We start from the raw sequence: 12,806 nt of genomic DNA, 5'->3' as shown, positions 1-12,806 counted from the left end.
ACATGTGTTCTGCCTTGTGAACCTTTGCTTGCTGGATTACACTAAACTCCATTAGATGAAAGAGAGCACAATTTCTCCCTGCTGATCAGATTGTTACAGTAAAACTCCGATGGTCCGGCATCTGATGGTCCGGCACTCCTGACGGTCCGGCACCATCAGGAACCCGGAAGTGCTCCGGGCAGCCGGACCATTGGAGCTGCTCTGCCCCCAGCTTCCATGATTCAGCCACTGCTAAAACTGACCAGCAGCTGAATCTGGGAAGCCAGGGGCAGAGCAGCTGGAGTGCTGCTGGATAGGTCCCTTAGCGCTGCCCCTCGGGGCTGCGGTACCAACCCAGCAGCACCCCAGCTGTCCCCGATTCAGCCCCTGTTGAAACTGACCAGCGGCTGACTCCAGGAAGCCTGAGGCAGAGCTGCTCTGCCCCGGCTTCCCGGAGTCAGCCGCTGGTCCATTTCAGCAGCAGCTGACTTGGGGACACCTGGGACAGAGCAGCTGGGGTGCTGCCGGGTTGGTCCATGCAACCATGCAAAACCATGCAAAAACATGGGCCTACTTATGGTATGTGTGTTACTTTATTTCCATGAGCAGTCTGTGGTAGACATATTAAAGCATTTTAGTTAGTAACTGTGATCTAAAGAGAATGCAAATCCTGCATTTCTAAAGCAGTTCTGATATCTAGACTGTAGGCTAATACTTGAAGGTGTGTTTTTATTTACAAGGCAAAAGCTAGCAAACAGAACCTCAACTGTAGATGAATGGTTTGTGAAGAACCTTATTTTGATTTTCTTCAAAAGACAATATCTAATTATGTTTTAGTGAAAGTTCTACCTCAATAAATAAGATTTTTTTTAACAGTTTTGTCCTTTTCCATGTAGCAAACAATTCGCTTCACATCTCTCCATATTTCTAGAAGTCAACATCTGATTAGATTTCTTATGTGTGAACCATTTTAAGAGATTTATTAATTACTATTATGACATCAGAAGCTGCATGAAAACTGCAGGCCTGGATAACAATGGCTAGTTTAAAAAAAATCTCTTAAAAACAGTGGTTTTGTGGATATTTTTCCCTTAAAAGAGATTATTTGGATTCTGAGGCTCCCTTGAACCAGATTTTGGAAGTTCTATGGTAACTCAGGGCATGTCTAGACTACATGCCTGTGCCGACAGAGGCATGTAAATTAGACTTCCTGACATAGTCAATGAAGCTGAGATTTCAGCGTCGGAACGTGAGTATGCAAATGAAGCCTGGGATATTTAAATCCCGGGCTCATTTGCACTTCCGAAGTGCTTGATTTGCATCCCTCTGTTGGCAGTGGGATGCAGTCTATACATAGACACGCAAAGTAGCTAAACACTGGACTTAACATTGCCTGCTGCTGTATTGCAGGATGCCTTAAGCCTACTCACATCAATAGCTTTTACATCCTTATACGTGTTGCTCCTCCTGATACCCATCATGAATTTGCTATTTGTGTGGAGCTCACAAGATAATGCACAGATCCAAGACATCCAGTGTATAACACTGTCACTGAGTAAACTGAATCTTTAGCAAAGTTTTCTTACCACCATTAAATGCTCGTCACCTACAAGGGATCAGTTAGGGCAAACAAATAGTGAATGACCCTGTAGCTTGTGCACTCTGGCTTCTGCCTGTTGAACACCTGCCACCTGATTCAGATCAACTCTGGACTATATGGCATTGTTAAATCAACTCTGCACTGGAGTTAGCTGATCTATAGATACAGTGATTAAGTGGGGCTATACCACTGGCCTTAAACGGGGGAGTTTTGGAATATAATTTGGATTTTTGGCTTGCCAAATCTGACTAGAAAGTTCCCTAGATTTGTCCCCCATTCCTGGTCACAAAGTTAAAAGCTTCTGAGTTCTACATTGGTCAGGCAGTTTTGGGACCCACAAAAGCCATGCTCACAATGTGTCTGGTACAGACATGACAATCTTTATTGCAATAAGTACTAAAAACACACACAGTATAATGCTTAAGGCAATGACTATATAAATTGTTTCAATCAGCCCAGATGGTAACATGGATATAGCCTAAGTACACAATTGTGATTACCTAATAGAATACCATCACGCCCTCCTAACAACCTTGAGGAGTTAGAGGACCAGCCTACTCCATTGATACAAAAAAGGTCTCAGCAAGAGACAAGAGATTATGATAGTCTTAAATTTCTTATGCTGTCTAAGTCTTCAGATAGTACTTGTAATCAAAGTAAAAAGAGAATGAAAATGACAATTGTGAAACATGCCTCACGCTGCTGTTCATGTGGGTTATATAGGCCTCTTTGACATCATTTAGGATCCAACCCTCAAAGCCAAAATGGATTTCCACACCCTAAGATGTTTTGTGGATGCTGATGTTTCATTGGAGAATGAAATTAAGGTGTGCCTTTCCATATACATGAGTTGTCACTTCGTGTCTTTGTGAACGTGGGGGTTTTTGACTACCAATCAGAGAAATACCACAAGCTGCACACCCTTCCTACTTTTCTGTTTGCCCCTTCAAGTCGCGGTATTTTTTGGGTGTCAGACAGTTATGTCATAACAGTTGCACCTATAAGGTTGACATCACAGACCATGTATGATAATTCTATTTTCAGGGCACAGAATGTCTGCTTTGTGGTTGATCCAGCACACTCCATTTAGACTATATTTTATGTATATAATATTTATATTAAATATATACAACAGTATTTCAAAGCCATTATATCTGTATACAATAATATATCTTTCTTCTACCTACTGCCAAGGCTAACTTCTTACAGGATAAAATTCCTGTAGGTTCTTGCATTACTAGAATGAAGACAGTGAAAAGTTTATAGATTAATATATCGGTTTGCAGGCAGGTATGCAAAGTTAGATTTATAGGCTACACCCTCAAAATTTGAATTATCCCATGTGAATGCCAAGTGCATGAGTATGAGTTCTCTTCCAGAGATCGGGCAATCGCATATGCATAGTTGTGTAAGGAAGCTATATGAGGACACAATAAGAAGCCATTGATCTCTAGTAGTTCAGTAGTTTGACTTCCTTTAATTTTTTTCAACAAAGATGCACTGCTTAATATTTTATTTAAACGATGTAATACATTATAGTAAGTTTAGGTCTTAATATAGGTTGTCATACCTTCAAATTAAATGTTAAATACATTTATTTTTATCTGTATTTAATATAGGTAAAAATTAAGGCTGCCAAGCAATTAAAAATTAACCAGTGTGCAGCGGCGGTCAAAAAGGAAAATAGGATGCTAGGAATTATTAAGAAAGGGATAGAAAATAAGACCCAGAATATCTTACTGCCCCCGTATAAAACTATGGTACGCCCACATCTTGAATACTATGTACAGTGGTCTCCTCACCGCAAAAAGATATTTTGGCCTTGGAGAGGGTTCAGAAAAGGGCAACTAAAATGATTAGGGGTTTGGAACAGGTCCCATATGAGGAGAGGTTAAAGCGACTGGGACTTTTCAGTTTAGAAAAGAGGAGACTGAGGGGGGATATGATAGAGGTATATAAAATCATGAGTGGTGTGGAGAGGGCTGGTAAAGAAAAGTTATTTATTAGTTCCCTAAATAGAAGAACTAGAGGACACCAAATGAAATTAATGGGTAGCAGGTTTAAAACTAATAAAAGAAAGTTCTTCTTCACACAGCGTGTAGTCAAGCTGTGGAACTCCTTGCCAGAGGAGGCTGTGAAGGCTAGGACTATAATAGAATTTAAAGAGAAGCTAGATAATTTCATGGAGGTTTGGTCCATAAAAAGCTATTAGCCAGGGGATACAATGGTGTCCTTGGCCTCTGTGTGTCAGAGGCTGGAGAGGGATGGCAGGAGACAAATCTCTTGATCATTGTCTTCGGTCCAGCCTCTCTGGGGCACTTGGTGCTGGCCACTGTCGGCAGACAGGATACTGGGCTAGATGGACCTTTGGTCTGACCCAGTACGGTCGTTCTTATGTTCTTATGTATGTTCTTATGGATAATAATGCTATTAATTACATTGTTAAATAATAATAAATACTGTTTAAATATTTTGGATGTTTTCTACATTTTCAGATATAATACAGAATACAAAGTGTACATTGTTTACTTTATTTATTTTTATTGCACATATTTGCACTGTAAAAATGCTAGTATAGGTATTGTAGTGCAATCTCTTTATCATGAAATTTCAACTTAGAAGTGTAGAATGTACAAAAACCCCTGCATTTAAAAAACAAAGCAATGTGAAAGTTTAGAACCTAAAAGTTCACTCGGAACTATTTCTTGTTCAGTCAGTCACTCTGACAAACAAGTTTGCTTACATTTGCAGGAGATAATACTGCCCCTTTTTGTTCAGTGTCATCTGAAAGTGAGAGCAGGTGTTCACATGGAACTGTTGTTCTGGCATCACAGGTTATGTACATACCAAAAGCACTAAAGAGTCACATGTCCCTATATGCTTCAACAACAATTCCAGAGGACATGTGTCCTTGCCGATGACGGGTTCTGTTTGATAACAATCCAAAGCAGTGCGCACTGACACGTTTTCATGTTCATTGAGTCAGATGTCACTAGCAAAAGGTTGATTTTCTTTTTTGATGCTTTGGGTTCTATAGTTTCCACATCAGTGTTGCTCTTTTAAGACTTCTGAAAGCATGCTTTTCACCTCACTCCTTTCAAATTTTGGAGGGCACTTCAGCTACAGTACTCCGCCCGTGGTATAAGAATCTGTCTTCAGAAATCTCACATTGGTGGTACTTTGTGGTTTGTCAGATCTGCAGCAAAAGTGTTTTTAAAATGGAACATGCTGATTCATCATCTGAGATCACTGTAATGTGATATATATGGCAGAATGTGGGTAAGAAAGAGACACAAACACAGAATTCTTCCCCAAGGAGTTCAATCGCAAATGTAATTAACGCATTTTTTTTTAACAAGCATCATCAGCATGGAAACATCTCTTCTGGAGTCGTGGCTAAAACATATAGAGGCCACCCCGCTCTTACTATACTTAAAATACAGAGTTGCAACGGTCCCATACTGGAGAGACAAAACTGCTCAATCCCAGCTTGCACGAGGTCTGTGAGCTACCCCTGCTGCAGATCTGTATTTTAAATGTAGTAAGAGCCTGCTGGTTCTTACTGCATTTAAACTGCAGAGCTGCAGCGGGGTAGCACCTTCCCTTATCAACTAATTGTGTAGTCGATACAATTTGTATCGACTACACAATTAATCAGTTACCTGCCTCTTAACATTCCTATTGTAAATAAGAAGCTGGCAGCATTATTTCCCATAAATGTAAACAAATGCCTTTCTTTTAGCGATTGCCTGAACAAGAAGTAGGACTAGCGATTGCCTGAACAAGAAGTAGGACTGGGTAAACTTATAGGCTCTACAGTTCTACATTTTATTTTGATTTTTTGAGTGCAGTTACATAACAAACAAAAAAATTACATTTGTGAGTTACACTTTCACAATAGAAATTTCACTTTAGTACTTATAAGGTGAATTGAAAAATACTATTTTTATCATTTTTACTGAGCATATATCGGTATTAATAATATAAAATGAGCAGTGTACAATTTGTATACTGTGCTGTAATTGAAATCAATATATTTGAAAAAGTAGAAAAAAAATCCAAAAATATTTAATACATTTCAATTGGTATTCTACTAACAAGTATAATTAAAATGGCAATTAATCATGATTTTTAATTAATAGCATGAGTTAACTGTGATTGACAACCCTACTAAAAATATCTGATTAAATACTTGAAGAAATCACCTTAAAAACCTGGGTATTTTTGTTTTAAAGAGATGCTCAGTGTTGGAATCCTGTTGGAATCATCACAGGTTCTAGACATCCACATAGTGTCAGTGGCTAGAAATGCTGCATTTCATTTTAGATTGGCAATGTAGTAAGATGAGGTCCTAAAACAGTGGTCCCCAACACAGCGCCCGCGGGCGCCATGGTGCCCGCCAGGACATTTATGTGCGCCTGCCGAATGATCTGGTTTGTGGTCTTTGGGGGCTCTCTTGGGGTCTGCTTTAGAGTCTTAAGTGCACAAGTTGACACAGCACACATCACTGAGCATACACGCAAGCAACCTTCTGGTTGTTATCAATGGCGCCAGAGACCTGTGAGGACACCTAGGCAGTAAATCCTGACCTGTCCCTCTCTGAAGAATTACAGGCAATGCAACTCAATCTTTTGGATTGTTTTTTGATCTCCATCAGCAGGGCTTGACAAACGATGGTGAAATCTACTCGCCAGCCCCGCACTGCGCATGCGCAAGACCCACATCGCGCATGCGCGTGCCGCCAGTGAACAGGGCGACCGGCTGAAATCTACTTGCCATGGGCGAGTAGATTCACTGATTTGTCGATCCCTGTCCATCAGAAAGCAGTTTTTCATCTTTGGACTGGTGTGCTATAGCACGTTATGCCAGGATCTGATCCTAAAGGACACTAGTAAACTGGAGATGGTGCAACATATAATAGTTTATCAACTCAATAAAGTGGATTGATGAGAATAGATCACATCATTAGTCTTCTCTATCTAGCTCCCAATACAGTTCTAGATATAGTTGTTGAAGGACCTGATCCTTCTCTTGAAATACCTTAATGACATTGGGAGCCTAGTTAAAGGAAAGGCCACCACTTTCTTGAACCTTCTTCCCCTTAAGCCAGTGTTTCTCAAACTGTGCTGCGCGGAGCCTCAGGGCTCCGTGAGATATCTCTAGGGGCTCTGCAAGATTGACAAACTAGAAACATCGATAGGTACAACACATACAATCAGTGGACAGCAGGGCTCCGCATAAGTACAACACATACAATCCATGGACTGCTGGGACTCCGCATAAATTTTTACACATGTAAAGGGCTCCAGAGCTAAAAAAGTTTGAGAACTGCTGCCTTAAACGTAACTAAGAACATAAGAATGGCCATACTGGGACACCATTTCTACCCATCCTGGGTAATAGCCATTGAGGGACCTAACCTCTAACTACATTCAGCAGAGATGCATAAGATACATATCTGAAGCATGAAGTGTATTACAGAACTTTTTTTCAACAGATATTTCACAGTTTTGTTTTGAATCAGTCTCACAGTGCTGTCTTGAAAGCTAACCTCTGGGATATGGCCACTAGAAAATCTAGTTGCTTTACAGAGGAAAGGGGGTTTTCTCATTTATAGATGGAAAATACCCCTCTGTTATGAAATCAGTTAGATATGTGAATTGTATAATACACATCTGGGCTACTTAAAAAAAAATTCTATGAAAATCTACATGAGAATGAGTTTAATTTTCATGTGGTAATTTTAGACAGCAACTGAGTTTCAGATTGTTCTCTTTGGGGATTGTTGTCTGGCAGGGAGAGTTTTTTCCTCAGGCTATTAATTCCCATTGGTCATTAACTGTTCCAGGAAACTTTGTGAGTGGAGGTAGATAAATTGTTTTAAAACGAAAAATAAGACGTCTCTCTCAAATAACATTACCTTCCCAAATACATTCATATGGTTAGATCACCATATACATTATCATTGACATTGTTACTGTAATGGCAATCATACCATCATGATCTTAATATTTGAGGCAAGAGCTAATCAAAAGTGGTTTGTATTTCTAAACATATGTCAGAATTAGAATATTTAGGTAATTGAAAAGCAAAATGGTGTGTATTTGAAAATCTTAATTTGTTCTTGAGAAGATTTTTTTCTTATTTTTAAACTCTCTAAAGCATACAGAAAAGTTTGAAATGCATAAAATCACAGCAGTTATATGAAGGATATGTTTTCTACATGCATTACCTCTTAAAAGATTAAACAAATCATACAGTAAAAGAAGCTGGCCAAAATTCATGTGGCTCCAAAGGAAAAGCCATCAACAAATAAATTTAAATAACACCTTATTGCCTGAAATTTCCAGAGTGAACTTACTACTAGTTATTCTGTACATAATTACATGTCACTCATCAGAGAATCTGAATGTTTGACAAAGTTTTGTTTTGGTTTCAACAAATGATGTAAGTCTCTTGACCAGACTGAGGGATAAACTGTGGCCTGTGGGCCGGATTAATCTGGTCCTCAAGCTTTCACTTGGGAGTGGGGTATGGGGCTTGTTGTGCTCCATGTGGCTCCCAGGAGCAGCAGCATGTCCCCATTCCACACGGCTCCTACAGGGAGGTGCGACGCGATGGTTCTGTGCATTTCCTCATCCTCCTGCCCCCCCCCCCTCTCCCCGCAAGCACCAGCCCCACAGCTTGCATTGGCTAATCAGAGTACTAGAAATACAGGTGGTATAACATTTTTAATTACTGTACTCACACTTTTCCTTGATAATCTGGTGGTAAGAGAGGAAGAACCAACCTTGCCTCACGCATCCCAAAAGAGTTCAGGTACAGGTTCCTCAGTTCTTGAGTAGGAGGTGCAGTACTTAGCTTGCCAAACATCCTGGGTACAGGCTCAATGCCCCCATGATACAATTTTTTTCCATCCCAACATTCTACAAGCTTTTGACTGCATTTTGCCATATTTTTCAGTGATCCCGATTTACTGTGCCCCCACCATCTCTGAAAGGATGGATTCTGTGCTGGTCTCTAGTCTTGTGGTCATGGTTATAAACACTTTCATGGCTGGTCCTACAGTGTATCATGAGCACCCAGTCTGAACAGGAATCAGAAGTCCCTGACCTGAGTGACATGGAAAAAAACCCGACCAGGTTACTTTTGAAAACTGAACGCAGTGGACCATTCCTTTGGGGCTAGGGAAACAACCACCGAGTTGTGGTATCACATTATTAGGCAGGTCTGGATGACTAGCAGAGTCTACAGAACTTTCAGATTTGGAAAGCCGCCAGGCTGAAATTGTGTGCAGAGCGTGCACCAATACTGTGGCACAAGGACAGCAAATTGAGTGCTTCCCTCTTGAAAGACTCATGTAGCGATTACTGGGAGGAAGCTGGAAACTCCAAACTGCTACAAGTCAGTCATGAATCAGTGTGGAGTCAGGAAATCCACGGCTGGGGCTGCTTTAATGCAAGAGTGCAGAACCATTAATCCTGTTGTGCTATGAAGAACTCATGGCAATGTGTGTGAATAGTAAATGACTTTGTGGCAATGGGATTCCCTAATGGAGGCAGGGAGATAAATGGAACGCATATCCCTATTTTAGTCCCAGACTATCTTGTGAAGGCGTACATCACTGGAAAGGGCTACTTTGCTATACAGTAAATTCTTGGTTATCTGACTTAAACGGGACTGGAGGATGGTCGGATAACCGGAAATGTTGAATAATAGGGACGGCAGCAGCAGCAGCTGTGGAGGGGGAGCCTCCAAAGAGGGCTCCGCTCTGTCTTGGGGACGGTTGTCGCGCGTGCTGCCCCCTCCCTGGTGGATTCCGGACGCTGCGTCTTCCCCCGGGCCACCTAGACATGTCCAAGGCCCCGGCGCTCCTGCCTCTCCTCAGCTCGGTGGGGGCCCCTCCCCTTGCCCCACACACACCCTTCCCTTCCCTTCCTGCCTCAGCCAGGATTCAGTCCCGAGCGGGACACAGGCCCAGCATACCTGAGTGCTGGGTGAGTCCGCAGCGTGGGCATGGAGTGGGGAGGTAGGGTTGCCGAGCCCGCACTGCGTGCCATTGTCGTATGAAGTGGCCCTGGAGCCCCGTGCTGTCACGTGACAGGCGGCACCGTCAGATAAAATGGAATGTCGGATAGTGAAAGTCGGATAACCGAGACTTTACTGTAGTTTTTGCAGGTGCTTGTGCATCACTGTGGCTTTTTCACTGACATCAGCACAGCATGGTCCAGGAAGGTGCATGATACATGAATCTTCAGGAACACTGTCCTGTTCAGAAAGGTGCAAGTAGAGAATTTCTTTTCAGACCAGAAGATTCCAATGGGGGGGGGAGTGGGAGTGGGGGCGAAAGTTGAAATACCTGTCCTGGGAGACCTAGTGTACGCCTTATTCCCATGATTTATGAAGGCTTAAATAGGAACCTTGGAGAGTAGCATGGAGCATTTCAACCATAGGTTAAGTAGCTGCAGAATGTTTGTAGTTGTGCCTTTGGAAGATTATAAGCATGCTGGTATTGTCTTTATTGTAGGATAGAGCTAAATGAGGAAAATATTCCCATGGACATCATAGCCTGCTGCTTATTCCATAAAATTTGTGAGGCTAATGATGAAGAGTTTTCCCAGATATGAGGGCTAGTAGAGGGGCACAACGGGAAGCTATTTAAATCAGGGAGGCTTTGAAATAGCATTTTGACAGTGAGCTCTAGCAACATGTCTTTCTATACAGCAAACTGCTGTGTTTTAACTTGCTGCCTTGCATGAAAATGTTGATGATTCCTAACTGATTTGGACTCAGCAAATGGATCAGATTGTCACTGTGTGTTTATTCCAGCAGCAATCACTATATGTTAGAGACAAATACAACTGGTCACCTTTAAGAGATTGTTTTTATTAAATACCAAATACCAACAGCAGTGAACCCTTCTCCCTGGGAGAAGCCTCCCACTCCTGAGGAGGCTTTGCTGTGGACTCTCTGCAGTATAAAGCTCACTTAAGCTTTATACTGCAGAGCTTGCAGTGCTTATAACCACTATGATTTTTAATGGTTACATTTTTAAACACACTTTTCCATCTCTAGTCGCCAGCCTCTCCAAAGTATCTATGGGGCTTTTGCTGGTCGAGGTGAAGTTGCCACTGAGTCATCTCCTTATACAAGTGGCAGGTCTTCAACGCTGCTCCAGAGCAACAGATTGACTCACTTGCTTTCCATTATGCCTGCCTCATCTCCTTTGCATTTTTGCATGGTATTAATGTGTGACCTTCTCATAGGCTATATCCAATATTCCTTGAGAAATCTGACCATAGGTTTTGAAGATCTTATGCCTGGAGTGGAACTGGGACTGCACTTCCCACCGTACCAGCATTTACCTGTGCTGAAAACAAGAGAGGTGTTCGCTTGCATAGAGCTTCTATGGTCAGCTAGAAAGATATGATGTGAGTTGTGCACACCACGCAAACAGGAAGTGGCATTTAAAAAGTTCCCTGGCCCTTAAAAGGGGGAGGGATAGAAGCCTGTGTACCTGGATGCAAGGCAACAGAGTTCAAACTGCTGATCAGAACGGTCAAGTTGAGCTTTGTAGGACACCTCCTGGAGGCACTTTACAGTAACATGTCTATACTGATAATTTATCTATATAACTTTTTTCTGCAAAAAGCTCTACACCTCTTGAGGTGATGGTTCTTCGAGTGCTTGCTCATATGTATTCCAGTTGAGGTTGTGCACCTGCTCCATGCATTGGTGCCAGAAAGTTTTTATCCTAGTTGCTACCTATTTGGTTGGCTTTGGGAGCCCCCTGGGGTGGCATCATGCCATGCTCTTCTTGCCAGTGATCCCTCTGGGACTTGCCAGGGTTCCAGGAATTCAAGCTCTAGAGCCCTTGCCAGAAGTCTCTGCCGATGAGCAACACCCACGACTCCTATCTTTGGTGCCAGGGGAAAGCTCACTAGGCAGATAAGTATAAAATCTGCAAGGCCTTCAAGCCTCAGACCAGAAAGGAGAGTGACTTTCTTTTCAAGCAGCTGCTTATGGAGTCTACCTTGCAACTGCAAAGGCAAAACATGGTGCTGACTGCTTTGGTGCATAGTGTACCACCTTCAGTTCCAGGCCTGGCACCAAAAAAGGACTCCCAGCACCATGCGTCTTCAAAGTCAGAAGGTGCCAGAAGGACTGGTCACACATGGCATGGCTTTCAAAAGAGACAAGCTCTCCTTCTCATCAGTGGCAATGTGCACTCCTGGTACACTGCGCTTTCAGCCTCCACGCCTTTGGCATCGGTGGATCCTGATATTCTTCAGCCCCATGGCACAGAGGTGCTGAGTTCAGCTAGAGCCCAGAGCCCCATCATCCTGGATTCTCCACAGATGGAAGCAATACAGGTTGGTCCATCCTCCATACTAGACACGTTTGAAGCCACCAGGGTTTTTCATTGAGATGACCCAGTGTCCTTCCAAGGACATGCCTCCCAACCACATTTCACAAGGAAGCCAGCCATGGTGGGCCCTCTAGCTCAGGCCTCAGTATCCCGTCACTCAGAGTCCTGACACCACTTGGCTGAGCACTGTCTATCTGACACACTGCACTGATCTTGCAGAGGGTCCTCTTGGAATCATTCCTCTCAGGAGCTTCTGTGGTAAGCAGATCCTGATCAGGCTTGGAGTTGTCTCATTGCTCAAGTTATCTCCACACCATCCGGCAACAAAGAGGCGCTCAGCACCATAGTTCACCATCTCAACACTCTTGGCACCAATCTCTGGAGCGTGGATGTATCCCAGAACACTTAGCCCTGCCCTGGCAATACTCCACGCCATGGGGGAGCCTGCCCCAGCAATTACCTCTGTATTGGTACCAGTCTGGGCATTGGTCTCCATGCTAGTCTTGCTCTCAACACTGATCCTGACACAGGTCGACAAATCCGCACCATGCAGCCTCTGTGCCGTATGTAGTCATGGTCCCTCAAGCGGTCTTCCTATCGTCATTCTTCACTTCAAGGGCAATGAAGGTAAACACTGACCACCCACTCAACGGCGTGAGGCTTGGTACCACCTTGGCCTTCCCACTCAAGCTTGTCAGCTTCTGTTCCAAGGGAACCCTCAGTGGCTTTGGACAGCTCAGGGCACATTTCCCACTAGGCCCCCATCAGCCACATCAAGATCAGTTGTCCACTGCCTGATCTTGACACCTCCTGGTATACTGCCATCCCAGCCCAGTCTGGCTCCACAGTACAAGCCCA

General features: G+C 43.0%; 1 protein-coding gene across 4 annotated transcripts in view; it reads left to right on the top strand.

The window, feature by feature from the left end:
• POU2F1 (POU class 2 homeobox 1) overlaps positions 1-12,806 on the top strand; it is a 200,370-nt gene that overhangs the window by 131,675 nt on the left and 55,889 nt on the right. The gene's annotated exons all lie outside the window — the stretch shown is intronic.

Source organism: Pelodiscus sinensis, chromosome 1 (assembly GCF_052426305.1).
Source record: "Pelodiscus sinensis isolate ZL-2025 chromosome 1, ASM5242630v1, whole genome shotgun sequence".
Classification (NCBI taxonomy): Eukaryota; Metazoa; Chordata; order Testudines; family Trionychidae; genus Pelodiscus; species Pelodiscus sinensis.
This window is presented reverse-complemented; position numbering and strand designations above follow the sequence as displayed.